General features: G+C 38.9%; 1 protein-coding gene across 1 annotated transcript in view; it reads left to right on the top strand.

The window, feature by feature from the left end:
* Positions 1-5333: 5333 nt before the first annotated feature.
* Positions 5334-27860, top strand: part of PLCB4 (phospholipase C beta 4) — a 266535-nt gene continuing 244008 nt past the window's right edge. The window contains exon 1 of the mRNA XM_024764269.1: positions 5334-5396. The gene's annotated coding sequence lies outside the window, so the exon portion shown is untranslated. The remainder of the gene's footprint in view (positions 5397-27860) is intronic.

The following is a 27860-nucleotide window of genomic DNA, read 5'->3' as shown; positions in this document are numbered from 1 at the left end:
TTACTCATCTTTTCCACTCAAATATATTCACTTAAAAAGAAAAGATAACTGATAAATAACTGGTAACATGATAACGTTACTATAGTAAATAGCCATTAGTACATTTATAGTGATACGATTAATTTCAATAGAGACCTGATATCATTTTCCATAAATAGAAGTTGCATTAATGTATATGCACTGTACATTCTCTCTCCATGTACCATGGTAACATACATATATTTTATATGTAAGCTGTACCATGAATACATCTGTGTAAAATATCTGTGGGCCATCAGTGGGAGTGTGTTCCATTTGGAAACGATACTATGGTAGATTGTAAAGATGGCCGCCAAGTCTTTCCCTCCCTGTATCCATGCCCTTAAAGGGTGCAAAGTCCCATCAAGAAATGGGGCTCTCTCTCCATCCTTTGAATCTGGGCCTGACCACATGGCTTGCTTTGCCCAATGCTACGTTAGCACATGTGACACAGCAGAGGCTTGAGAAGTGCTTGTGCAGTGGGATCTACACTCTTGCCATTCTCACCAACTTGAGATCATTGTGTGAACCAAAATAAATATTTGCTAATTTAAGCCACACAGGTTTGAGGTGGTTGGTTACACTGGAAAAAATCACTGACATAACTGTTTTCTAACATTCTGTTTGTTTGCAAAACAATAATTTTCCATGTTCAGTAGCAGATCACAGTGAAATGATCTCTGTTTTGATTCAGTCTTGCCCAGTTATTCTTCACCTGAAAACAAAATTTCAATATTGAATATCTTGGGAAGAGCATTGAATGCTAGTCCTTTGCGTTCAGTATGTAGATTCACAAAATTAGGCCTCGTAATGTAAGCCTCAGATATTTGTAGGTTTTTTTCCCTCCACTAAGAAATAAAAACTTCACACTTGGCTAAAGCTCCTCATTGCTTTGAAATAAGACTATATCTCAAGCACTGTGGCATCTGTCATTAGTGGTACTTTGCAGGCATACGCTCTTCTTTGGCAAAGGTAAAATATAATTGTATGTATTTCCCATCACAAGAAATCCCATGGAGAATTACAATAGTTTGTCTCGTAAAAATGCAAATGTTCACTACTTACTGTTTTCTTGGAGAGTGTAAGTAAGTATTTTGTCATTTTTGAAAGAAGCCAACTAATATTTACTGGCCAACTTACTGAAAGATAACCTTTTTTTAACTGCTTTAATGAAATGTCATTTACAAAACATAAAATTCACCCACTCGCAGTGTATGATTTAGTGGTTTTTAGTATATTCACAAAGTTGTGCAACCGTTTCTACAGTCTAATCTCAGAACATTTTCATCACCCCAAAGAGAAATCCCACACCCCTGAGCGTCCACTCCCCACCTTCTCTGCCCCTCCAGTCCCGCACAACCACTAATCTGCTCTCTATCTCTGTGGATTTGCTTATTCTGGACATTTCATATACATGGAGTCATACAATATGTGGCCTTTGTGAGTGGCTTCTTTCATTTAGTATAATTTTTTTAAGGTTCATCCATGTTGTCGCATGTATTCATGTTGCATTCTTTTTATTGCTGAATAACAGTCTATTGTATGGACATATCACATTTTTTAAGCCATTTATCAGTTGATGGACATTGGGATTATTTCCACCTTCTGGCTATTATAAATAATGCTGTCACGAAAAATGTACATGAAAATTTTTTGTTTGTGGACATGTATTTTCATTTCTCTTCGGTACATAACTCGGAACAGAATTACTGAGCCATATGGTAATTCTATGTTTAACCAGTTGAGGAATTGCCAGGATATTTTCCAAAGCAGCTGAAGCATTTTATATTCCCACAAGCAATGTAGGAGGGTTCTGATTTCTCCAAATTCTCACGAACACTTTTTCTAATTTGTCTTCTGATTATAGTTATCCTAGTGGGTGTGAAGTAGTATCTCATTGTGGTTTTGACTTAATTTTCTCTTGTGGTTGAACATCTCTTTATGTATTTGTATATCTTCTGGGGGGGAAATGTCTATTCAGATTATTTACCCATTTTTAAATTGAGTTATTTGTCTTTTTATTGTTAAGTTATAATAGTCCTTCTTAAAATATTCTGGATATAAGTCTCTTATCAGATACGTGATTTGCAAAAATCTTCTGTTTTTTGGGTTGTCTTTTCACTTTCTTGATGACGACCTTTGAAGCACAGAAGTTTTTAATTTCGTGAAGTCCAACTTATTCATTTTTTCTTTCGTTGTTTGTGCTTTTGGTGTTATATCTATGAGACCATCGCCTAACCCATGGTCACAAAGATTTGTTCCTATATTTACTCCTAAGAGTTTTATAGTTTTCGCTCTTATATTTACATCTATGATCCATTTTGAGCTATTTTTTGTGTATGGTGTGAGATAGGAGTCCACCTTCATTCCTCTGTGTGTGGATTTCCAGTTGTCCCAGCACTATTTGTTGAATAGACTATCTTTCCCTCTTTAATAGTCTTGGCACCCTTGTTGAATGAAAAACAGCTGTTGTTTACACCAGCACTAATAGGATCTGAGATTTGGGGATTTTGTGTAACTATTTATTAGGTTTCTGTCTACATTATAGAAAACTATCTTTCCTCTTTTGAAAGACCAGTGCACACACAGAGACACATAAACACACAGAGAGTCATAGAGGCCTATTCACAGACTCACACCCACACACACTCACTCATCTATTCAGTCTCTCCTTTACCAAAGACCCATTTACACCCTTCAACACCTAGAGTAATAATACTAGGATGAAAATGTTGGTAGGTTGAGGCCTTGATTCACATATGACTACAACACTAAGTCAGTTATAGTAGTTTGCCCACTATATGCCAAGAGCTAAATAATTCATGACAAACTGTTTTTACTGCTTCACCTCTTTGTAGTTAAGTATTTCTTTTTTTTTTAACTTTTCTTTTAAGATTTAATTTTATTTTTATATTTTTGGCTGTGTTGGGTCTTTGTTGCTGCATGTGGGCTGTCTCTAGCTGTGGCGAGCGGGAGCTACTCTTCATTGCAGCGCACGGACTTCTCACTGCGGTGGCTCCTCTTGTTGCAGAGCACAGGCTCTCCGCACAAGGGCTTCAGTAGTTGCAGGACACACGCTCAGTAGTTGTGATTCGTGGGCTCTAGAGAGCAGGCTCAGTAGTTGTGGCACACGGGCTTAGTTGTTCCGCAGCGTGTGAGATCTTCCCAGACCAGGGATCGAACCTGTGTCCCCTGTGTTGACAGGCGGATTCTTATCCACTGTACCACCAGGGAAGTCCCATGTAGTTAAGTATTTCAACATTGGCTTTCCCAAATGTTGCAATATCCTAGCCATGAAGCAGAAAGGTTTATGGAACAATGCATCAGTTTTATGCTGGATAGTCACTTAGGGAATTATAGAAGGAAAGCGAAAATGTGTCCAGTATTTAAATCTCTGGTTATAGAAGGACATGGGTAGCAAGTGGTTTCTCAAAGCGAGGAGCATGGTATAGCAGGGTTAATTAATTATTGACCTTTTTTGGAACTCATCTTGTTTTACTGTCCCAAAGGATATAAAACATTTTTAACTTCCCAGCTCTAGGTGGGGCACTTAATAATTCACCTTTTCAATGAAGCCGTGGGGAGGCACTATCTCGGTGCTGGGGATATACATCATGGTTCTAATACACACATGATCCCTGTCTGCATGCAATTTATAGTCTCATATTAATACATCACTTACAAGTATAAATGTAATATCGAAACTATGGTAAATGCCATGGAGGGGGTAGTACCATGGAAGCTAAACATTGGTCAGGGTGCCTGGTTTTGAATGCCAGCTTTGTGCAATTCTTGAATAGACACCCAACTTCTCAGTTTTCTCTTCTATAAAATGGGAATAATCACAGTACAAATATTTTAGAGTTTTTATGTCGATTAAATATGATGATGCAATCCATGCTTAAAGCTGGGTCTTAGTAAATATTTACTAAACAGTGAAGTAATGGGAATTCCCTGGCAGTCCTGTGGTTAGGACTCCATGCTTTCACCGCGAAGAGCCTGGATTTGATTTCTGGTTGGGGAACTAAGATCCCACAAGTCTCACAGCACGGCCAAAAAAAAAAAATAATAAAATAAAATAAATAAATAAATCAGTGAAGTATGTGTAGATGATGCTGTATATTCTCTATTTCTATGTACTTAAAATGGAATGTTTATTTCCATAGGAAGTTTAGATGAATTGGATTCTTGTTTTTTTTCAATTTTAATTGTAAAAGTAATATGTTTTGTGATAAAATATTGCATAATTGTTCAATGTTAGTTAAAATGCAAAGGCCCTTTTTACCTCCCTACAGTACCAGTTCTCCAGAGGCAGCCCAGTTGAGTTTCTTGTTATCCCTTCAAATATGTTCTCTGAATATAACAATATTCATGTCTGTGTTTTTATACCTAGATTAGTGAGGTTTGTTTTAACACACTGGGGTCATAGTACACGTATTACTACATTAATTGAGGTGTTAAAAAGTAATACTATGTCCTGAGAATTTTTTTTCCATGTCTGTCTATATAGACCCAAGTTTGCTTTTTTTTTTTTTTGTAATGACATATTTTTCATTTGTGGATGTACCTTTCTACCTGGGACTTTACTGTGGGCATCTCCATAAATAAATGATGACCTTGGGAAAATCCCAGTTCAGATTTTACAGACATCATTTTCCCGTATTTCAATTGCCAATTTTTCTGCCTCTAACTTCTTTCCAAATGCAGATGGGCTTCCTCTTACTTCTATGTACTTCTGACGCCACCTGGAACTATGCCACTCCCCCACCCAACACAAAATCTTGGAAAGATCTTGAATTCTAAATTCAATGTCAAGTCCAAAACTACATAACAACTTGTTAATGAAGGCAGTACAAAAACACACATCAAAAATAATGACTCTTTGTACATAGATACAATTTCGTTGTAAATCTTTCCTATTCAGTACTGCTCTTCTTCAAAAGATTTCTTAAAATTACTATCAGTTTCACTATCAATCAGGGAAAGATCATTATATCTACTTCTAGAACATTTTGAATATCATTGTTGCTCAACTGCTGCTGAATTATTTTGATAGGTTAAGAGGTTGAATTGTAGATCAGCAGCTTAGTAGAGAGAGTGTATAAACCCTGTAGGCTGGGTGTAGCACTAAGATTTCTGATTTGATGATTGTCTGTTTTTGTCATCCATTTAGAAACTAATTTATTAATGTCTCTTTCTCATGTGTTTTAAAGAATATTATAGGTTTTGATTTTGAAGTGCAAAGGGCTGTTTTTTTCTATGAGAATTCTAAATTTCCTTCACATTGATTTTTCTCTGATCTGTGTCCTTCCTCCACAGAGGACAGCGCTGTGATTTGACGAAGTGGACGTCACCTTCAGTCAGTCCCCAGCCATCTGGTAAGTACGCTGCACACAATGGGTAGGTTGCTAGATGTGGGGTTCTAGAACTTTCGGTCTGTAAAATGAATCCCTTCATTCACACTGATGTCCCATCTGAAATGCCTCTCAAAACTGATTCACAGATGTTTTCCTTGATGTGGTGGAGTGTTCAACTCCTGGCATTTTCTAGATTCAAGTTGATTCATTCCACCAACCTTGGGTACTTCATTTTCTGCTGGATTTTCTGTTTGCCGTCTGTGGGAGTATTGCCTGCATTTAGTAAGCATCAGATCTTAAGCTGCTGTTCTCTGTAATTCTTTCTGAGGAGAAATGTATGCGACTTGTTTTTAATCTTATGCACATTTTGTTTAAGAAGATCCTCACAGACGGGAAAAATCATTGTCAGTTGTAGTACACCCTCCATTTTATGGCAGCTACCTATAAGGATGATGTAATTAAATCCTTCCAATGTTCCTCTAAAGTTCCATTTTACAAATCTTTAAAGAAAAACTAAAATGGAAATCTAAAATATATATGCACAGTTCTTTTTATTTATAAACAATAACTTGCCTATGCTTTATTCAAGAGCCAGAATCCTAGCAAATGTTCTTTTCTGACCCCTTTGTCAAATTGCTATTTTCTACTTGGTGTTATAAGTAAAACATTTGGAGTATGTGTCATTTCTTACTTCAAAGGACAAGAAGTCATTTTATAGTGATCACAAGGAGAAGATAACCAGCAACTTTGCTGTTCATCTCGATAAGTGAACTCCAGGTTCCAGGCATTTAAAATCAATATTATTTTCTTCTCCGTGTTTCATGTCATGTCAGATATCCCATCATCTTCTGGCAGGGCCCGTGGCTGATTTTCTTCTGACCTTTCTGTGAGGGGAGGGAAGAATCACACAGCCCAACACTTCTCCAAGTGATCAGTATTTAATGATGACCCAAGACTATCAAGAAAGTAGATTTATTATTAAATTTTCCTACTTATTTTTAGTCAAGTGCAGTATATTTTACTGTTCCCCACGGATGACTCATAAACCATGTCTTAGCAGGCAAATCGGAGTAGGGGTTGCTGAATAATTCAGTAGGGACTTTAAATCAGTGTAGACACAATGTCTGATTTTTACTCTTTTTTAAAAAACTGTTTTTCTGGACTATCCACTTTCTCTGTACAATAGTTGTATTATCCTTAAAAAATAAGTCATTGTTTATCAGCTAGATTATAAATTGTCCCTATAAAGAATTAGGTACTTAGTGAAAATAAACACTTGATTTAAGAGTCCAAAAGAAAAAAAAAAAAACAGAGCTTAGAAGTTATTTGTTCTATATTGTAAGTTCCAAGAATGATTTCCTCTATATTAAGTGGTATAAATGCCATGCATTTGATTTTACAAAGACTTTAGATGGCATTGGGTCCTGGGACAGCTAACATAGTATGTGGGCTACTCTTCCATCCCCACACCTGTTAGGACTTGATGGGACCTGGTGTCCCACATGTCACCAGGTTGGTTGATTGTTATCTTTATGTTAGGCTTGCCCTTTTCCCAAAGAGAGAATTCTTGTGTATTTTGTGCTATCCTCTCCTAAAACTAAAAACATCCCACTCTAGCAACATTCAATTGTTGGATACCTTTTATGATGAGGTTTTTTTTTAAATAGAAGTGAAATCGGGTTCCTTTATAATGTCTTCCCATATTTAAAATGGGGACTATCTAGACCCTGGCATCTGGACCTTTCTGGTTTCATCTTGAAAGCCTGCTTTATTTTGCCATGATTCCAACAGTGGGCTGTACATTAGTTCTAAGTGTTTTTTTTTTTTAGGACTATTACATCCACAGTAGGCATTCAGAATATATTTTAATCCCTTAATGGCAAAAGGTGTATTTTAGATTTCTCTTATTTATGTTACATTCAACTTAGCTTTCTATCAGTGTTAAAATAAGAAATATTTATAGAAAACAAAATGAGATGAATTATCTTCACTCTTAAATTTCTAGCTTCTGAATGACTCTTCGTAAAGAGGAATTTATTAGCCTAGTTAAACCAAAGGCTGTCTTCAAGTTTCATGAAAAGGAAGAAAACAACCCTTGATACCTACTGCCCTGTTTTATTTCAGTTTGGAAGGTAGACTCTTTTTTGGGGGAAATTTACCTAATGTTGGGGTGCTTTCTTGTTTTCTGAATGACTTGAAATTGTTTTTATTAAATATTGATTATGTATAGAATTGATAACATCAGTGTCAGTTATGAAGCTCACCAAACTTTAAGCTGACTTCTCTCTATTTTTACTTCTACTTTGGAGCCTTACACGCTACCCTTAACTTCTTTCACACCTGGAGATATATATGCTGTGCCAGTTATTAGCATCTTTTTTCTAGGGCTAAGACCTCTGTTCTAGGGCTGCTGCAATGCTCTTGAGGAACAAAGATACTTCTTGCTTATTAAACTGTGCAGTTATTTTAAATACTTAAGTGTTATAGAAACTCTTATCTGAGGTACAAAAACAACAATAAGCCGCATAGCACAGGGAGATCAGCTAGGTGCTTTGTGACCACCTAGAGGGGTGGGAAAGGGAGGGTGGGAGGGAGGGAGGGAGACGCAAGAGGGAAGAGGTATGGGGATATATGTATATGTATAACTGATTCACTTTGTTATAAAGCAGAAACTAACACACCATTGGAAAGCAATTATACTCCAATAAAGATGTTAAAAAAATGAAAATATAAAGCCACACACACAAAAAAAACAATAAGAATCCGGTTTCACATTTTCTTAGGGTCCATTCATACATCACAAAATTCTTGGCTTGGGCTTCCCTAAGCAGATCTGAGGTGGGATTTTTGCACAAGTGTTTTATTAAGGCAGTGCTCCCAAGAGAACTAGGGAGTTGGGGAAGGTAAGGGAGAAGGAGGGGGCCAAGCAGAGGGGTGGTTCGGGCAATGTCCCTGCCTCAGCCTGACCCCTGGGGGAGCTCTGGAGTGTAATTGCTCCTGAGAAATCTGTTCCTTCTGCTCAAGGTAAGGAGCTGGGCTTTCCCATCCCTGCCTCAGCCATTGGCTATGGGCTGGTGGGAGAGGGGCTGTAAACTGGGGAGCACTTGACTCTACATCTGCAGGTGAAGCAGCTCTAGAAGTTGAAGGCTGTTCCTCTTAAGAAATTTGCTAGTGCCATCTTTAGAAGCAAAACACACAAAAGCTGGGAGGTAGGCACGCAGGACAGTTACAATATACCCAGTGATATCTGAACAAGACACTGGAGTGTCTTCTCTACCTAGACACATGTTCTCTCACTCACTTCCTCACTCACGCAGGCACATTTTTCATCCCTTAGGCCTTTTCCTGGTGCAAGTTTACATACTTTCGGAAGCTGTATAAATTCATTTTCTTCCCTTGAATAGGTCGTAAGTTACTGCTTCAAATATCTAAGTCCTAAAGTGATTGCACCTAGGTAATTTTCAGTGAGTGAGACACCTAGGTAATTTTCAGTTAGTAGAATTGCTACATATATTAGAGTTAAAAAATAAATAAAGTCTGAAATTTCAAAGCTTTCCTTATATGAATTTCATCATGGATAATGATTTCAGTGCCCTGAAAAAGAAGCAAGGATACTGTGTGACTGTATGGTTGGCATTTATTCTTGCTAGAAACATTTCCAAGCATAAATATTAACTCTGTTATTTTTCATTCTCACCTCTTTTAACCATCCTTTTAAATTTTATATCCAAACATTTCACCTTTGCCTTAAAAGTATTTTCCTAAAACTTTTATGGAAATATATGGTGTTTCCTTGGGCACCTTCAACTCAGCATAGCACAAAAGTTTGGTCCAATAGAAAAAGCATGTGAGCAGCATGAATAATTTTAAATTTTCCTATAGCCTCATTTAAAAAGAAAAAATAAAAGAGGTTGTGTTAAAAGGCTGTACTGGAGGCTGGGAAGTCAAAGATCACACTTGAAATTAATTTTAATAATATATATTTTAGCCCAGCATATCTTAATTCTTATCATTTCAACATTCAACATTATTAATTATATTTTTACCTTTTTTTTAAAGAATTTTCATCTGTGTATATTTTATATTTACAACAGATCTCAGTTCAGACTAGCCTTATTTCAGGTGCTCAAAACCACCTTTGGCCAATGGCACTGTATTGGACATGCAACTTCAGGATGTTATAGAAAAACTCTAGGAAGAGGCTTACTTCCTTTAGATAAGACTTTTGTCAGCACTTTTGAATCTCCCAGCTTGGTAACCCCATTCAATAAAGAAGTGAGGCAGCATTGTTGTCCAAAGAAAGTGAGCTGATCTGTCCTTGATGAGCCATTGCTGCTTCCATTTGGGACTTAATGCCCTGTAGGCATGAATTATGATTAAAATGATTGGGTTTGGCAGCTAAGATATCACTGATAACCCTGAGGAGTGCAGAATCATAGGGTCACTTTTTGGAAGAAACTGCGTCTTGAATGAAGGGTAGAATGTAGAAAAAATTTGAAAAGGAAAAGAGGGCATCTTAGGCAATGGAAAAAAGTTATATATATATATATGTATATAATGTGTGTTGCAGGAGAAGGTTCTGGAAGAGTTTGGGTACTTGCATGTAAACTGATGAGGCTGAAGTACTAACTACACAATAAGAAAGGTAGGTAGTGGCTAGTTTGATACCAGGTGTGAAGACCTGGATTGTGCAGTGTATGAGGTGAGGTATCATCATGACCCAGTTTATACGCTGGGGTCTGTTTTAGTTATTTTTTGTGGTGTAAGGAATCACTCCAAAATGTGGTGGCTTGAAACAAAAGCAGCCACCTTTTCACCTCTCACATTTTCTGTGGGTCAGGGGTTCCAGAAGGGCTTCGTTGTGCTGTTCCGGCTTGGGGTCCCTCAGGTAGTTGCATTCAAATGGCATCTGAAGCTGAAAGGACAAGAGGCTGGAGCAGCTGGAAGCTGGCTGGGCTCTCTCTCTCCATATAGTCTCAGGATTCTCCATGATGTCTGTCTTCATGGGAAACTGTGGGCTTCTTCACAGCATGGCGGCTTTAGGGCAGCTGGACTGACTGCTTACGTGGGCTCCAGTGTGATTATTCCTCCTGACAAGTGAGACGCAGATCTTCTTTATGACATAGCCTTAACAATCATGCTGCATCATTTCCATCACATTATTTGGTTACTGGTGAGTCACAAGCCTGTCCAGTTTCAAGGGAAGGAGACATAAATGCCCACCTCCCAGTGGGAGAGTGTTACAGTCACATTGTATGAAGAGAATGTTGGAAGAACTTCTACCACAGGGGCCCTCTCCAATGCCACTGCTGTACGGATCTTGCCCCCTGTAGCCATACTCTGGGCATGCTCTGGCGTGAACACACCATTCATTCCTGGGCACATTTCTGCTCAGTGGCTCCCTTTCCCTCCCTTACCTGGTAAGCTAGACTGGGCAGCCCTTAAGATAACCTGAAGTCTTTTGTTTAGACAGTGACTGGTCAGTACTGGCCTGTCATTCACTTTTTATGATCTTCACTTAATCTTTACTGTTAGAGGCATCCCCAAGGGGTGGGCATGGCCCAGCCTCAAATGTTCTCCTCCCTTTCTTGATTTGTGGAATAATTGAGAGATGAGAGCAAAACCAAAGAGAAGGAAGAAGTTTCTAACCCTTTACTCCCCTTGCCAGAAGGACACCCCTCTACCGCGTAGGGATGTCCCTTCTAAGAGGGAACTAGGTGTGTAATGAGTTTTCACTTACTTTCTCCTCCCTCTTTCCTCTTGCTAAGTCACAACCTTTAACTAGAAAAGATTTTAAATGCCAGCAGTCTAAGAGTTTAGAGGTAAAGTGTATTGAACTCTGCAATGTATTTACTGTGAAATACATTAAAAAATAAAAAAAAAAAACAAGAACTGATGGATGGAGAGCTGGATAAAAGGCTAGATATTCAAAGAAGCTAGGTGGTGGGAATATGGTTGTTCACTGTAAAAAAAAAAGAACTTTCAACTTTTCCTAATTTTTAAAATAAAATGCTAGAGCAGAAAAGCATAAACCATATAATTATAGTGTGATACCTTTGGGAAAATAATGTCAGTTTTCTACTTCAGTAGATGCTGAAGGCTTATCCTATTTTTCAGGCCAAAGAAAATTTCAGAAGTTTATATTAGCAAAGTTATTTGTCCTTTCTTGTTTTCTGAAAGATTTGAAGAAACTGGAAAAGGTCTAACAGTCCAGTATAGAAAATTTTAGCTGTTGCCCTTATATTTTTTAGTTTCTTCGACCAGGCTTTTCACATGAAGCTTGTGAGTATGCTATTTTTGAAGTCATCATGACATTAAAATTGCTTTTGTGTGACATTTCCCAAGAGTCCTTGTGTGGTCGTGTCAGCAGGAACTTCTTATTCCAAAGAGAGAATTTCTTGTCTCCACATGTGTTCCACACACCCCTATTTTGAATTGGGCAGCCTGAATCTTTTCCAGATCTGAAACATAGATTTTTTTCCCCCGTACAGTGGAAAGGTTTGCGTTGTTTGGTCTGTTTCTATAAAAGGGAGAAAAAAATAAATCCAGTTTAGTTCCCTGATCCTTTTTATTTTATCCTTTTTTTTGGATTTATCAATAAAATGTTGAAAGCCAGTGGAAATTGTTGCATTTGAAAGTCCTTGCCTACTTTTTTGAAATGAACAGAGGAGCAGGTATTGTGTCTTCACTGTCCTCAGGTGGGAAAGGGCAGCTTGCTGAGGCCTGAGGACTAAAATAAAGCCTCCCAGGAAAGGAACCAGCCAGTGACCTTGGGCAGTGACCACCTTGCAGGTCAGCAGCTGCTTCGTTACTTGCCATATTTTGTGGCCTGTCGGGGGAATCAAGTGTCACAAACGCAGGAAGAGAGCAGTTTGAGGACGATTCCAGTGGCTCTTCTGGCAAAAGTGCTGACATGATCTACTGACCCTTCCCGTATGGCTGCAGGCCATGTGCTTTTACAGTGGGCATGCAGGGGGCAGAGAGAAGGCACTACTCTTATAAAAAATAAGCAGCAAGAAACTGATGCAATGGTAGTATTTTGTATACTCCTCGAGTGATAATACAGCGGTATGGAATTTGGATAGATACAGTGCATTGTCTCGTTGGAGATGTTTGAGAGCCCTTATTGAGCTAATAGAAAAATAAAAGTCACACCACCTTCTCCAAGCAATTAGAAGTTTACTGGAAAACTGGAGGTTGCTCCTGGTGACTTTTATAATTTCTCACCTGGCTCAATGCATTATGGTGTAGGAGGAAGAATGTGAGCTCTGAAGCCTGGGGCTTGGTTTTCCCGTCTGGAAAATGAGCACAGTGTCACCGATTTCATTGGATTTTGGAAGTCTTTACAAGGAGATGTTGCATACGTTGTCTTACTGTAGATAATATGTTCCTTCCCATTTTTATTTCCCAGGGATGTTTGTGAGGCTCCAAACTACTTTCTTCTTTGTATGACATTTCCCAAGAGGCTTTGTGTGGTTGTGACAGCAAAAACTTATTCCAAAGATAGAATTTCATGTCCCCACACATGTTACATACTCTCCTATTTTGAATTGGGCACCCTGAATCTTTTTCAGACCTGAAATGTGGATCTTTTCCCCCTACAATGGAAATGTTCCCTTTGTTTTGTCTGTTTCTGTAAAAGGGAGAAAAAAAAATAAGCAAATCCAATTTAGCTCCCTGGCATTGGAGATGTTAACTTGCCTCTTTCTTCTCCTCGGTAACCCTTTGCTCTTTCTCTTGTACAAATGTAAAGGAATGAAGAGTCTGCAAAGGATTGACCTTGAGGAGCTTCAGGTACCACATTGTCCTTCCTTTAAGGAACTTCTTCTACCTCGTGGTCCTCATGGTGCCCTTCCTTCAGGGACTTTACAAAGGGCCATTTCTGTGGATTCTAGACTGCGTACAGATGCAACTCTTCTGTTAGGACACCATCGCCGGATTGAACCACCTCCTTTTCCTGTGTTCACACCATCTCTGCTTCTTCCCTCTGAGCACATCTGCCAGCACCCGCGCCCCTCCTGGTGCTTATTTCTGCTGTTCCCAAGGCTTTGGTCTTAGCTAAAAACCTGCGTTGCTTTGCCTGCCTTGTCTTTCTTCTTCCTTCTGCCTTTTTAAAAAAATGAAGTGAAATTCATGTAACAAAAATTAACCATTTTAAAGTGAGCCATGCAGTGTCATTTAACACATTCACAAACTTGTGCAACCACTACCTCTACCTAATTCTAAAAATTTTCATCACCCCCAAAGAAGCCCCTACCCATTAAGCAGTTGCTCCCCACTTTACACTTCCTCAACCCGTGGCAACAGCCAATCTGCTTTCCATCTCTATGGATTTACCTATTTTGGATATTTCGTATAAATGGAACCATACAACCCTTGACCTTTGCTTTTTTTCACTAGGCATAATGTTTTTAAGAGTCTTCCATGTTATAGCATGTATCAGTGTTTCATCCCTTTTTATAGCTGAATAATAATGCCCATTGTATGTATATACCACAATTCATTTATCCATTCACCCATTAATAGACATTTGGGCTGTTTTCATCTTTTGGCTATTGTGAATAGTGCTGCTATGAACATGTGTATACATGTATTTGAGTCCTTCTTTTCAGTTGTTTTGGGGATATACCTTGGAGTGGAATTGCTGGGTCATATACTAATTCTATGTTTAACTTTTTTTTTTGATAAATTTATTTTATTTTATTTTTTTATTTTTGGCTGTGTTGGGTCTTTGTTGCTGCGTGCGGGCTTTCTCTAGTTGAGGTGAGTGGGGGCTACTCTTCATTGCGGTGTGCGGGCTTCTCACTGCAGTGGCTTCTCTTGTTGCGGAGCACAGGCTCTAGGTGTGCAGGCTTCAGTAGTTGTGGCACGCAGGCTCAGTAGTTGTGGCACATGGGTTTAGTTGCTCCGTGACATGTGGGATCTTCCTGGACCAGGGCTCAAACCCACGTCCCCTGCATTGGCAGGTGGATTCTTAACCACTGTGCCACCAGGGAAGTCCCTATGTTTAACTTTTTGATGAATTACAAAACTGTTCTCCACAGTAGCTGCACCATTTTTCATTCCCACCAGCAATGTACTTGAGTTCCAGTTTCTCCACATCTTTGCCAACACTTACTTTCTTTTTCTTTTTATTAAAGCCATCTAATGAGTATGAAATGGTACAACATGTGGTTTTGATTTGCATTCCCTGTTGACTAATGATGTGCATCTTTTCATGTGGTTGTTGGCTGTTTGTATACCTTCTTTGGAGAAATGTCAGTTCAAGTTGTTTGCCCATTTTTTAAGTGGATTGATTGCCTTTTTGTTATTATATTGGAAAAGTTTTTTTTTATATATTCCAGATACTTGATCTTTATCAGATATATGACTTGCAGAGACCTCTCATTTTATAGATTGTCTTTTCACTTTCATGATAATTTCTTTTAATGCACATAAGTTTTTAATTTTGATGAAGTTGAATTTCCCTATTTTTTATTGTTGTTGCTTTTGCTTGCATGTCAAATATAAGAATCCATTGCCAAACCCAAAGTTAGGAAGATTTACCCCTATATGTTCTTCTAAAAGTTTTGTGGTTTTAAGCTCTTATATTTACGTATTAATTCATTTTGAGTTAATTTTTGAATTTGGTGTGAGGTAGGGATTCAGCTTCATTGTTTTGCATGTGGATATCCAGTTGTCCCAGCACCATTTATTGAAGAAATTGTTCTTTCCCCATTGAATGATCTTGGCATCCTTGTCAATCAATTGGCCATGATGTATAAGTTTATTTCTTGACTCTCAATTCTACTCCGTTGTTCTATATGCCTATCCTTTTGCCAGTACCACATTGTTTGGATTCCCATGTCTTTATAGTAAGTTTTAAAATCATCAAGTATGAGTCTTTCAAATTTGTTCTTCTTTTCTAGTATTATTTTGGCTATTCAGGGCTCCTCCTCCTTTTGCTTTTATTATCGTTTTGTCCTGTAGTGATTCTGGAACTGTGGTAGTGCACCTCAAGAGAAAGCAGCAACCATATAGTTGCATGGTGGTTTATTATAGGTGCACTGGATTCCAAACACTTCTTTTGCTTAAGGTCACTCCCTCGGAACTGTGATGAGAACAGTGTTGGTGGTATTCAAATCAAAGCCACTGCACAGGCTGTTGGGTTAAAGCCACTTGTTAGAATTCCAAGGGAGGGAGAGGTCAGAGAGAGTAGAAGAATGAGAACGACTCCACGTGTCATTGCTGGCTTTGAAAATGGAGAAAGATGAGCCAAGGGATAGGGACGGCCTCTAGAAGCCTAGAACAATCCCAGCCAACAGCATGCAAGGGAATCAGGACCTCAGTCCTACAAGCACAGAGAAACAAATTCTTCCAGCAAACTGAGTGAGCTTAGAAGTGAATTTTCCCCTAGAGACTCTGAAAAGGAATTCAGCCCTGCCAGCATCCCGATCTTAGCCTTGTGGACACTGAGCTGAGAAACCAGTCAACCCTCCTAGATTGTGACTTACAGAACTGCAAAGGTGAAGTTTACCTTTGAACACCTACGAAAAATGAATATTGTAAGCATCATATAAGGATATCTTGGTTATTTTTTTAAAAAGAAGCTGAATATTGCAGTGTATAATGTATTATTTAATAGATTCTTTTTTATTAAATAAATATATACTGAGTTTATTCATGTAACAAATGAAAACAAAAGAATTCCAAGGGAGCCTTTTGGGAAAGAGCAAACATGTGACCTTCCCCATTTGTTGTGATGACTAGTACTGTTCTCTGGTTTATTCATGTGTTCAGCTGTGTTAGTCATTGTCTTCAATTATGTAGACAATGAAAAAAAAAAAAAAAACCCTTCTCGGGCTTCCCTGGTGGCGCAGTGGTTGAGAGTCCGCCTCCGATGCAGGGGACGCAGGTTCGTGCCCCAGTCCGGTAAGATCCCACATGCCGTGGAGCGGCTGGGCCCGTGAGCCATGGCCGCTGAGCCTGCGCATCTGGAGCCTGTGCTCCACAACGGGAGAGGCCACAACAGTGAGAGGCCCGCGTACCGCAAAACAACAACAACAACAAAGAAAAACCCTTCTCTTATATAAGGGAAAGCTGTGACATAGGCATCAAAATCAGGAAGAAGTCAGAAGGTGGAGAGAGAGTGAGGAGGAAGACAGGTGATTTTGCCAGGATCGGTTGCTGGGATAAGTCACATTTTTTTCCAATATGTTTGACCTCTGGTCCATTCCTTTGAGAGTAGTGGGGACTGTGTAGGTTTTTCCTTTTGTAAATAACTCTTATCTGTAAATCCTCAGCAACTATTCTTTAACCATTTCCAGATGGCTTTAGAGTGCTCATCTAATACAAGCTGCAAGATTGTTCCTGGGAGGTGAGAGAAAGTTGCTTTAGCCCCGAGACACTTTGAGGATGGGAAGAGACACGTGTTTTCTACCTGACCCTCATTAGAACAGAGTAGGAAGCAGCTACATATATGTTTGTGTATATGTATGTATATGTATTAAACACTTGAGCACTGAATGAAAACATCCAAATAACTGTACAGGGAGAACTAATTAGATGAGACTGATTAAACAAGCAGGAAATTGATTAAGGCAAAGGACCCAGGGCCACCTATGAGTGTAGGAGATAACTTCTGGGCCTGGGCAGGGCCTCCTGAAAGAGGCTTTTTTTCTGTGTAGGTGAAACAAGGGCTTTTCTTACCTTCCCAGCTAGGTTAGGAGAAGCAATTTGGGGAGACACGTATACTAGGGCTCCTGGGACCTTTATGCACTGAACAGGAACATCTAGAAGTATAGTCCCCCCTGGGTAGAGGACCAGGTGGGAGCCCTTGTCTGTGAGAACTGAGAAGCCAATCCTTGAGGGGCAACAAATGTCACCAGGCCTGACTCAGGGACCAACCAGAACTCATCATTGACTGTGGTCAGTATAGCTTGGTCTTCAGGGTTTGGCAGGAGCTTATAGCATTGCTGTGAGGATACAGTTCTCATCTGATACAGACAAACAAACCACCACCAACACCTACCCCATGCTCTTACAGGGTGCCTGACACATAATAAGTGCTCAATTATTGAGAGTCATTATTTTTATTAAATATACCAAAGGGTGGTTCTGACAGTTTGCTCCATGGAGAAGCCCTTGGCTAGGATTTCTAGAGTAAGTGTAGACTGTCACCTGCTGTCTGATGCACCCACTGTGATCCTGCATTTCCTATGGGAGCAGAAGGGCTAGCAATAGTAAAATCCCATTAAACAGGTACAACAATAAACTCCTCTACTTAGATGTGTGCTTTCAGATCAGTTATGAGAGTAACTGTCTGCCATTTTCAGCTGCTAAAACAGACCCAGAAATTCTGCAAACAAAGGAAGGGCTTTAGGATGCTGTGCCACCTGCAAAAGGGCCCATGTCCCATGCCTGTGCTCACTGCCTTTCAGGGAGGTTACCATTCGGTGGGGAAGTGCAGGAGCTAAAGTTCACACTGCAAGAAGACATACCAGATGTCAGCAGGGATCCCTTCTCAGGATGGCATGGAGGTGGAAATTTTACTTCTTTATTTTATATTTCTCCCCCCAAAGTGGCAAGCTTATATTTTACTTTATTTGTTATCTAAAAAATTTCTTTTACGACAAATATGGATTCTTCATGTTTAAACTTTTTGTTTAAAAGTTCTGTTTACCTAATTTTTTTTAATTGAAGTATAGTTGATTTATGGTATTATATTAGTTTCAGGTGTACAGCACAGTGATTCAAGTCTTTATAGATTATGCTCCATTTAAAGTTGTTGTAGGGCTTCCCTGGTGGCGCAGTGGTTAAGAATCCACCTGCCAATGCAGGGGACACAGGTTCGAGCCTTGGTCCGGGAAGATCCCACATGCTGCAGAGCAACTAAGCCTGTGCACCACAACTACTGAGCCTGACCTCTAGAGCCTGAGAGCCACAACTGCTGAGCCTGTGTGCCACAACTACTGAAGCCCACGTGCCTAGAGCCCGTGCTCCACAACAAGAGAAGCCACTGCAATGAGAAGCCTACGCACCTCAACCGCTCTCTGCAACCAGAGAAAAGCCTGCGCGCAGCAACAGAGACCCAACGCAGCCAAAAAAAAAATTTTTTTTAATTAAAAAAATAAAGTTATTGTAAAATATTGGCTGTATTCCCTGTTCTGTGAAATATATCCTTGTAGCTTTTAAATTTTGTACATAGTAGTTTGTACCCCTTTACCTGTCTTGCCCCTCCCTCTACTCCTCTCCCCAATGGTAACAACTAGTTTTTTCTCTATATCTGTGAGTCTGTTTCTGTTTTGATATGTTCATTCATTTGTTTTATTTTTTAGATTCTACATGTAAGTGATAACACACAGTAATTTTCTTTCTCTGACTTATTTCACCAAGTGTAATACCCTCCGGGTTCATCCATGTTGTTGCAAAGGGCAAAATTTCTTTTTTATGGCTGAGTAGTAGTTGATTGTGTATAGCTACACACACACACACACAAACACACACACACACACACCACATCTTCTTTATCCATTCATCTGTCAATGGACACTTAGGTTGCTTCCATATCTTGGCTAGTGTAGATAATGCTGCTATGAACATTGGGGTGCATGTATCTTTTTGAATTAGTGTTTTCATTTTCTTTGGATATGTGCCAGGAGTGGGCTTGCTTAAGACTTTTTTTGGAGGGTTTCCTGCCTTGCTTAAGACAGGAATTATCAGAGTGATTGTCAGGGAAAAAAGCTGGGAAGTTTATTGTGCACTTTTCTCCCATAGGCAGTGTGTTAGTCCGCTAAATCTGCCATAACAAAATATCAGACTGGGTGGCTTTAACAGCAGAAATTTACTTTCTTACAGTTCTGGAGGCTGAGAGTCCAAGATCAAGGTGTCATCGGGTATGGTTTCTCCTAAGGCTTTTCTCTTTGGTTTGAAGATGGTCACTTTCTTGCTGTATCCTCATGTAAATCTTTTCTCTGTGCACACACATCCCTAGTGTCTGTTTGTGTGTCCAAATTTTCTCTTCTTATAAGGACACCAGTCAGATTGGATGAGGGCCCATCCTAAGAGCCTATTTCTAATTTAATTACCTCTTTAAAGGCCTTATCTCCAAATACAGTCACATTGTGAGGTACTGGGAGTTAAGGCTTCAACATACGAATTTTGGAGGAGACACAGTTTAGCCCATACCAGGCAGCATAGGGGTAAAGGAGAACATAGACAAGTAGGAAATAAGAGCCAGAAAAGTGGGTCAAAAGTCAGGGCCAGGCTTCCCTGGTGGCTCAGTGGTTGAGAGTCCACCTGCCGATGCGGGGGACACGGGTTCGTGCCTCAGTCCGGAAGGATCTCACATGCTGCGGAGCGGCTGGGCCCGTGAGCCACGGCCGCTGAGCCTGTGTGTCTGGAGCCTGTGCCCTGCAATGGTGGAGGCCACAACAGTGAGGCCCGTGTACCGCAAAAAAAACCCAGCAACAAACAGAAAAAACAAAACAAAAAAGTCAGGGCAACGGGAAATAAGGAGAAGTTGTAGGAGGAGACTCTATGCACTGCTAATGGGAAAGAAACTATTTCCCTAGCTGATTAATGTATCAGTTAGCTTTTGCTGCATAACAGACTACCCCAGAAATGTCCTGGCTTAAACCACCAAACATTAATTTAGCTCACAATTGAGTGGATTGTCAGTTTGGACTGCCCTTAGCTGGAAAGTTCTACTGATCTCAACTGAGCTCACTTAAGTATCTCTGGTCAACTGTTGGGTATACTGAGGGCTGGCTGGTAGAGAGTGGCCTTAGCTGGGATGGCTCATTTCTCCTCTATGTGTTTCTTGCCTTCTAGCAGGCCAGTTTGGGTTTCAAAGAGGGAGAGAAAGAGCAAAGGAGAGAGTGTGAATGAGTACCAAAGCCATACCATCATTTCTTCCACACTCTGTTTGTCAAGGGAAGTCTCAGACCAGCCCAGATTTAAGAGGTGGGGAGATGTACCCTTTTGGGTGAATGGCTTTGAGAGAAGGATTATTTAACTATGCAAATTCTGTGGCCTATTATATTTTATATTCATAATAGACTTGCCTATGTTCATAATCAGAAAATAACAACCTGGAAAGGAATCACTAGGGCATTTATTTATGAGTGGTGGTTCTTTATTCCCAAGTTGGGGTGAACAGTTTAATCAGAATATTTATTTCAACCATGGGTGTCTTACTTTCCTGCATGTCTTGGTCCAGCCAGTTCACTGGGAGAGATCCCAGTCAGGAGAATGCAGAGTGATAGCTCAATTTTCTTCTCTTATCCTACTTAGAATGTAGCCTCGGGAAATAAGGTAATTTAGTGGAAACCTCCAGCTGTTATCTCATGGAGACAGGGAGACAGGCCTCATGAAGCTGTAACAGGAAAACAGGATCTCTGGGGTCTTATGTAGGGAGACTGTTGAGAAAATTCAAACCTAACACCTTACATGGAAGAATGTGTGTCATATAAACTCTCATAGAAGAGCGTTATCTCCTTGTCATGTGACTTACTAGTCCTTTGTACCCACATGGGGCTCTGTTAAGGGAATCCTCTTTCTAATTAGTTCTGTATTTCGTATTAAAAAATCATACAGCTGTGTATAGCAGCTGTTCCTTAGCCCATTGTGAGATGGCTCTGTACACTGAACTCCATGGAGGTACAGAAGAACATGATGGTGTCTTGTGGGGCACAGAAAGGAAACTGATGTGTAAAGTCTGAAACGTTCAATATTAAAGTTTTATATCTGGAAAATGAACGTATTTTTTAGTGCATTCACACAGAACTGTTTGGCAGATTCTTACAGAGTTCAGCATACACTTACCATAGGCCTCTAGCATTTTCATTCCTAGGTTTTTTTCCTCGAGAGAATGAAAATATATCCACACAAAGATTGTAAATGAACGTTCATAGCAGCTTTAGTTATAATAACAGAAATCGTAAAAACACAAGTATCCACCACATTAATGGATAAACAAATTATGAAGTATGCATACAATGGAATACTGCTTAGCAATGAAAAAGGAGCAAGGTACTGGTACAAACAACAACTTGGGTGAATCTCAGAAACACCCTGCTGTGTAAAGAGGTGATACATAAAAGGATACATGCTGTGTTATTCCATTTATAGGATGTTCAAAACAGACCAATTTAATCTGTCATGACAGGAAGTAGATAGGTGATTGCTTGTGGCTGGCATGTGTATTGGGTAGGGTGTGGGGGGTGAGGATGGCAGAGTGGCTTGGAGGAACTTTTGGGTTGATGGAAAAGGTTCCAATATCTTGAGTGTGGTGCTAGTTACGTGGGTGCATTGTACTATATATAATGTAGCCCTCAATAAATTGAGCTATTTGTGGGGGAGGGGGTTGTCCATGTTTCTCAATACATATATGACATTAGGGCAATATCATGAAAAAATTTTGATCAACAAAAGGGGACATATGTTTGAAAAGGTTAAAGATTAAAGCTTTCTAGAAGTTGCCATTAGCCTAGGCTTTTTCTTAGATTTATTTGTCTCTAAATTGGCCGTTGTTAGAAACAGAGGGTAAGAACAAGTAAACTGCTTAGACTTCTCATCATATGTAGATCTGGCCCATGTGACTAAGCCAAAATCTTTTTAATTGGACCAGATTTTTGAAATTCTTTACCAGAAGTGTGGGAAATTCATTTATACAGTTGAGCTATGGTAGCTACTGCTAGGTGAAGTTAATAGGTCATTTTCAATGTTTGATGCAGTGCAGAGGAATAAATATGGGGTTTATGTTTCATAGATCATATGTTCATGTCAATCAGTTCTCATTCTTTGATGAAAACAGAGTGCTTCAAAAGTGGGTAAATGTTTTACGTGTACTATACAAGTTCCAGAGTGGAAAAAAGAATATAAGAACAAGAGTCAAACAGTCCCTTAAAATCATGTGGAAGTGTAAAATCATGTGGAATCTAGCCATGCAGAACCTGCTGTTAAAATCCTGTTTTGGCTTGTTCACTCTCTGATTGTTTAAAAGATAGAGCTGAGAGAAAAATACGTTTGTCATATGTTTATTTGGATTCAATGCTGGATGTAACTTAGTAAGAGCAACTTCTTTTATTTTACCATCAAAGGATTTTTAAATTCCCAGATGTCATTCATGCACCAGAGTGCTAGAGACAGTGATTTATGTTGTCAAAGCCTGGTGATGCTAAAATGGAAGCAATTTTTGTTTTGCTTCTTAGTCAAATTGTACTCTGTTTGGATTGACTAAAATGTATTTCGTTTTGTTTTGATAATTCAGAAATGGGTTTCAGATTTCATATTTTTAATAGCATAATATTAAATTATAAAGAACCTGACCCAGAAAAACTTTTTAGTTCCGTCCTGATTAGTGTTTTCTAAATGGTCATTTTTTTGGCATTTTATGTCTGTGGTTAATTAATTCATTCATCAGGTATTTATCAAGTGTCTAACATTTTTCCAAGCACTTGGAAGAAAGCAGTGATCTTTGAGAGGAATACTTTCTGGTAGAGAGGAAGAGAGATAATAAAGAAGTGAATAGGAGAGGGGTCCAAGTTTAGGAAGACCCTAAGGTCACTTTCTCTCACAGACATGTTGAGTCTACACCTACATACAGAGCAATTCTCTTGAAGAAGATCTGAGGGCTGACTGAACACCTATTGCATGTAGAAGGACGCAGAGAAACAGGTAGGAAAGATGGAGACACGGTATCCATAGGAACATCTCCCCGGAAGAAGCAACCTGCAGTAGGGAGGGATATTGCTGAGGGGTCCAAGTACAGACTAGCCCCCCCGACCCCCCCACCCCGGGACACAGTGAAAAAGCAGCAATATAAAGGGCACCCAGACTATACGAGAAGGAAATCCATTTATTGAATCTAGTTCTGTTAGAACTAATAAATGGACTAAATAAAATTGCAGGGTACAAAATTAATACACAGAAACCTGTTACATTTCTATACACTAATAACAAATTATCAGAAAGAGAAATTAAGAAGACAATCCATTTACAATTGCACCAAAAAGAATAAAATACCTAGGAATAAATTTAACCCAAGAGGCAAAAGACTTTAGGACACTGGGGAAACTATAGGACATTTAGGAAAGAAATTTAAGATGACACAAATAAGTGGAAAGATATATTGTGCTCATGGATTGGAAGAGTCAAATATCATTAAAATGTTCATGCTACCCAAAATAATCTACAGATTCAGTGCAATTCCTGTCAAAATATGAATGGCATTTTTCACAGAACTAGAACAAATTATTGCAAAATTTTTAGGGAGCCACAAAAGACCCTGAATAGTCAAGGCAGTTTTGAGAAAGAAAAATAGAGATGCAGGTATCATGCTCCCAGACTTGAAACTATACTATGAAGTTATAGTAATCAAAACGTATGGTATTGACACAAAACAGACACATAGATCAATTGGAACAGAATAGTGAATCCAGGAATAAACCCACATTCATATGGTCAATTAACGTATGACAAAGGTGGCAATAATAAACAATGGGGAAAAATAGTCTTTTCAATAAACAGTATTCAGAAAACTGGACAGCTATACACAAGAGAATAAAACTGGATCACTTTCTTACTCCCTATACAGAAATAAACTCTAAGTGTATTAAAGACTTAAATGTAAGACTTGAAACCATAAAAATGCTGGAAGAAAACATAGGCAGTAATCTCTTTGACATTGGTCTTAGCAGTATTTTTTGGATATGTTTCCTTTGGCAAGAGAAACAAAAGCAAAAATAAGTGGGACTACATCAAACTAAGAAGTTTTTGCACAGTGAAGGAAACTATCAACAAAATGAAAAGGCTGCCTACTGAATGGGAAAAGATTTGCATACAATGTATACAATAAGGGGGTTGATGTCCAAATAAATAGAATGCTCATACAACTCAATATCAAGAAAACAATCTGATTAAAAAATGGGCAGAATACCTGAACAGACATTTCTCCAAAGAATACATACAGATGGCCAACAGGCACATGAAAAGGTGCTTAACATTACTAGTCATCAGGGAAATGTAAATCAAAACCACTATGAGATTCCACCTCAGGATAGCTATTATCAAAATGACAAGAAACAGCAAGTGTTGACACGGGTATGGAGAAAAGGGCACACTTGTGCACTGTTGATAGGAATGTAAATTGGTTCAGCCACTATGGAAAACAGTGTAGAGGTTTCTCAAAAAACTAAAAATAGAGCTACCATATCATCCAGCAATTCCACTTCTGGTGTGTTTATCCAAAGACAATGAAAACACTAATTTGAAAAGATATATGTATCTCTATGTTCACTGTACATGATTTACAAAAGCCAAGCTATAGAAGCATAGATGAATGGATAAAGAAGATGTGATATATATACACAATGGAATATTACTCAGCCATTAAAAAAGAATGAAATCTTGCCACATGCAGCAACATGGATAGACCTGTAGCGCATTATGCTAAGTGAAATAGAGAAAAACAAATACCATATTATTTCACTTATATGAAATCTAGAAAACAAAACAAATGAACAAACAAGAATTTTGTTTTCTCTGTGAGAAGCAGACTCATAGATACAGAGAAGAAATGGGTGGTTGCTACAGGGGAGGGTGGGCAGTGGGACAGAGAAAATAGGTGAAGAGGATTAAGAAATATAAACTCCCAGCTATAAAATACATAAGTCTTGGGATGTAATGTACACATAGGGAATATAGTCAATAATATTGTAACAGCTTTGTATGGTGACAGATGAAAACTGATTTATTGATGTGATCATTTCATAATGTGTAAAAATATTGAATCACTATGTTGTACACGTGAAGCTAAGATAATATTGTATGTTAATTATAACTCAATAAAAAAGGTAAAATATAGCAATAAAAACAAAACAAAAAGAAGTAAACAAATGAAAGAACAAGAAATTTTATGAGTGATAGGTGTTAAGAAAATAAAATGAGATTTTTATGATAGAGGCTGAGTTAGGTGGGGAGGTGAGTCATTTGGATTTCTAGTCAAGGAAGGTCGTACTATGAAAGTAACATTTAAGCTGAGACCCCAAAGATAAGTAGGAGACAGCTATGTGAAGAAATGGGGCAGAGTGTTTTAGACAAAAGGAACAGCAAGTTGAAAGGTCCTGTGGTAGAGATGAACACGGTGTGTTCAAATAATAGCGGCCAATCAGGAGCAAATGGTAAATGAAGTCAGAGTGATGGGCAGCAGCCAGATGGCATCATCCCCTTTAAACCTTGGTAAGGGGATTTTTACTTTATATATAATATATATGTATATATTATAGATTACATATATATATTTTTTAAGAAATAGGATAGACGTGATCTGATTTATATTTTAGAAAATCACTCTTATAGTGGACAATAAATTGGGGTGTAGAGTTGCAGACAAGATTGGAAGCCAAGAAGCCAGTTAGGAGGCTATTGGATTAAGATAAGAAAAAAGACTATGATTGTTTAGATGTTAATGCCAGAGATGATGATGGAGAGAAATAGGCTGATTTGGGAATTATTTTGGAAGTGATACCAGCAGCAGATGAATTGGGTATGGATATTTCAAGGAAAGGAGGCATTGAAGATGACTCCTAAGGTACCAGATTGAAGAACAGGTGAGAAATTTACTGATATGGGGAAAACTAGGGGAAAAATATGTTTTTTTTTAAATCAAGTGTTTTGCTTTAAATTTTAAAGTTTAATATGTTTAGTAAGTATTCAAGTAGAAATGTCAAGTAAGCAGTTGGATATATGAGTCTGGAGCAGTTGGATATATGAGAACTAGGAATGGAAATATAGGTGTTATGTAAAGCTTTGAGCCCACAGGGGATGACCTGGGAAGAGAAGATACACAGAGAAGAGCCCTTGGTCACTCTAACATATAGAAGTTAAATCAAAAGAGGTCATGATTGAGGTCAAGTGGTTGGTGAGATCAAGGAAAACTAGGAGAGTGTGGAATTGCTGTCTCCAAGAGAAGAAAATGTTTCAAGAAGGAGAGAGTGGTTACTTGGGTCAAAACTGTTGAGATGGTTGATGGGGACAGAAAGATGACTGTCAGATTTCCCAATAGGAAGGTCACTGCGGACCTTTACAAGAGGGGAGAATTCTAATTGGAGTGGTCTGAGGAAAGAGAGAGGTGAGAAACTGAAGTCTGTGTATGTGACTCTTAAGATGCTGGGTTCGATGCAATATTATCATTGAAAAGAGGCACGAACAGGAGACTCAGGCTTGAGGAGACTGTAGGAAAAATCATTTTAGAGAGTAGAGGAGAAAACATACTGAAGAAGGATTATTGGACAACCTTTGAATGTTCATTAGAGATCTGTGGTCATGAGTGTAAGGTGAAGACTGGTCAGTTTGGCTGTGAGTTTTTCTTCAGCCTAGTTCAATTCCATGACCACACTGCTTAGTAGAGAATTAGGTGTGACAATAGAATTTAGGATAGGAAAGAAGGGAAGGGAGGCCTGGGGACTGTGATGGATAATGAAAGAGTGGTAGAGTCAACAGATGGTAGGTCTCAGTGAGATTTAGAATTGTTGGACTTGGAGTTATAATAGTTGAGAAGAGAACAGTTTATTGGTCAGAGAAGGATGTGACACATGACTTTTAAAGGAGGTATTGTTGCTGATGATTTCAAGGTCAAGCAAATGCCCATACACGTGGGTGACTAAAGATATCAGTGGTGACTGAAGATACCATCTAAGGTTAAAAAGTCTTGGCCTCACTTTTTTTTTTTGTTGTTTTTAGCCTGTATATGTTAAAATGTATTGATCTATATTTTACAGAAAAATTATAATAGTGTCTAACCAACTGATATAAACCAACTCTATTTCTGTAGACCAGACTTCTCCCTTTAATGGAAACATGACTTTCAACAACCAACAAACTATATATATGATAGCCTCAGGCATCCAGAAAAATGGACCACTTTCCCAATGCTGTTTTCAAAAATCCCTGGGTCAATGAATGGCCTAACATCAATCCTGGGGCTTACACAGGACCAGTCAGCCTTGGTTGACAGAGTTCCCAGATATAGAGGCAGGTTGTAGGGCACATGATCCCATAAATGCCACCTACAGATACCAGTTGGCTCACATCATTCAGTGGGTAAGGAAGGCTCAGGCTGGACGTGTCCAGCCTGTTCATGGACAAACTCTCATCGAAGAACGAAGGTAATTTAGCTACCACAGTCACTGTTTTGGGGCATCTTTTACGAGTGGTCTGGAGCTTGTTCCTAACTTACCTTTCTAGTTTAGTTTAGCAGGCTGTGATTGCCTCTCTTTACTCCAGACCAAATATCTCCATTGCCTAGATGCCTTGGTTTGTCTGTCATGTGTTTGTTTATAAGATCTCTTTATTGAAGTATAACTAACATACAATTAGAAAAGTGCACAACTCATAAGTGCACAGCTCCCTGGATTTTAATGAGGTTAATGCACCGAGGTAACCTGAAAAAGAAACAGCGATTTCCAACACCCCAGAACCCCACCTCATGATCCGTTCTGGTCA

This window comes from Neophocaena asiaeorientalis, unplaced genomic scaffold (genome assembly GCF_003031525.2).
Source record: "Neophocaena asiaeorientalis asiaeorientalis breed wild unplaced genomic scaffold, Neophocaena_asiaeorientalis_V1.1 scaffold400, whole genome shotgun sequence".
NCBI classification, from domain to species: domain Eukaryota; kingdom Metazoa; phylum Chordata; class Mammalia; order Artiodactyla; family Phocoenidae; genus Neophocaena; species Neophocaena asiaeorientalis.
The sequence above is the reverse complement of the archived record's forward strand: the minus strand, read 5'-3'. Positions and strand labels throughout refer to the sequence as shown.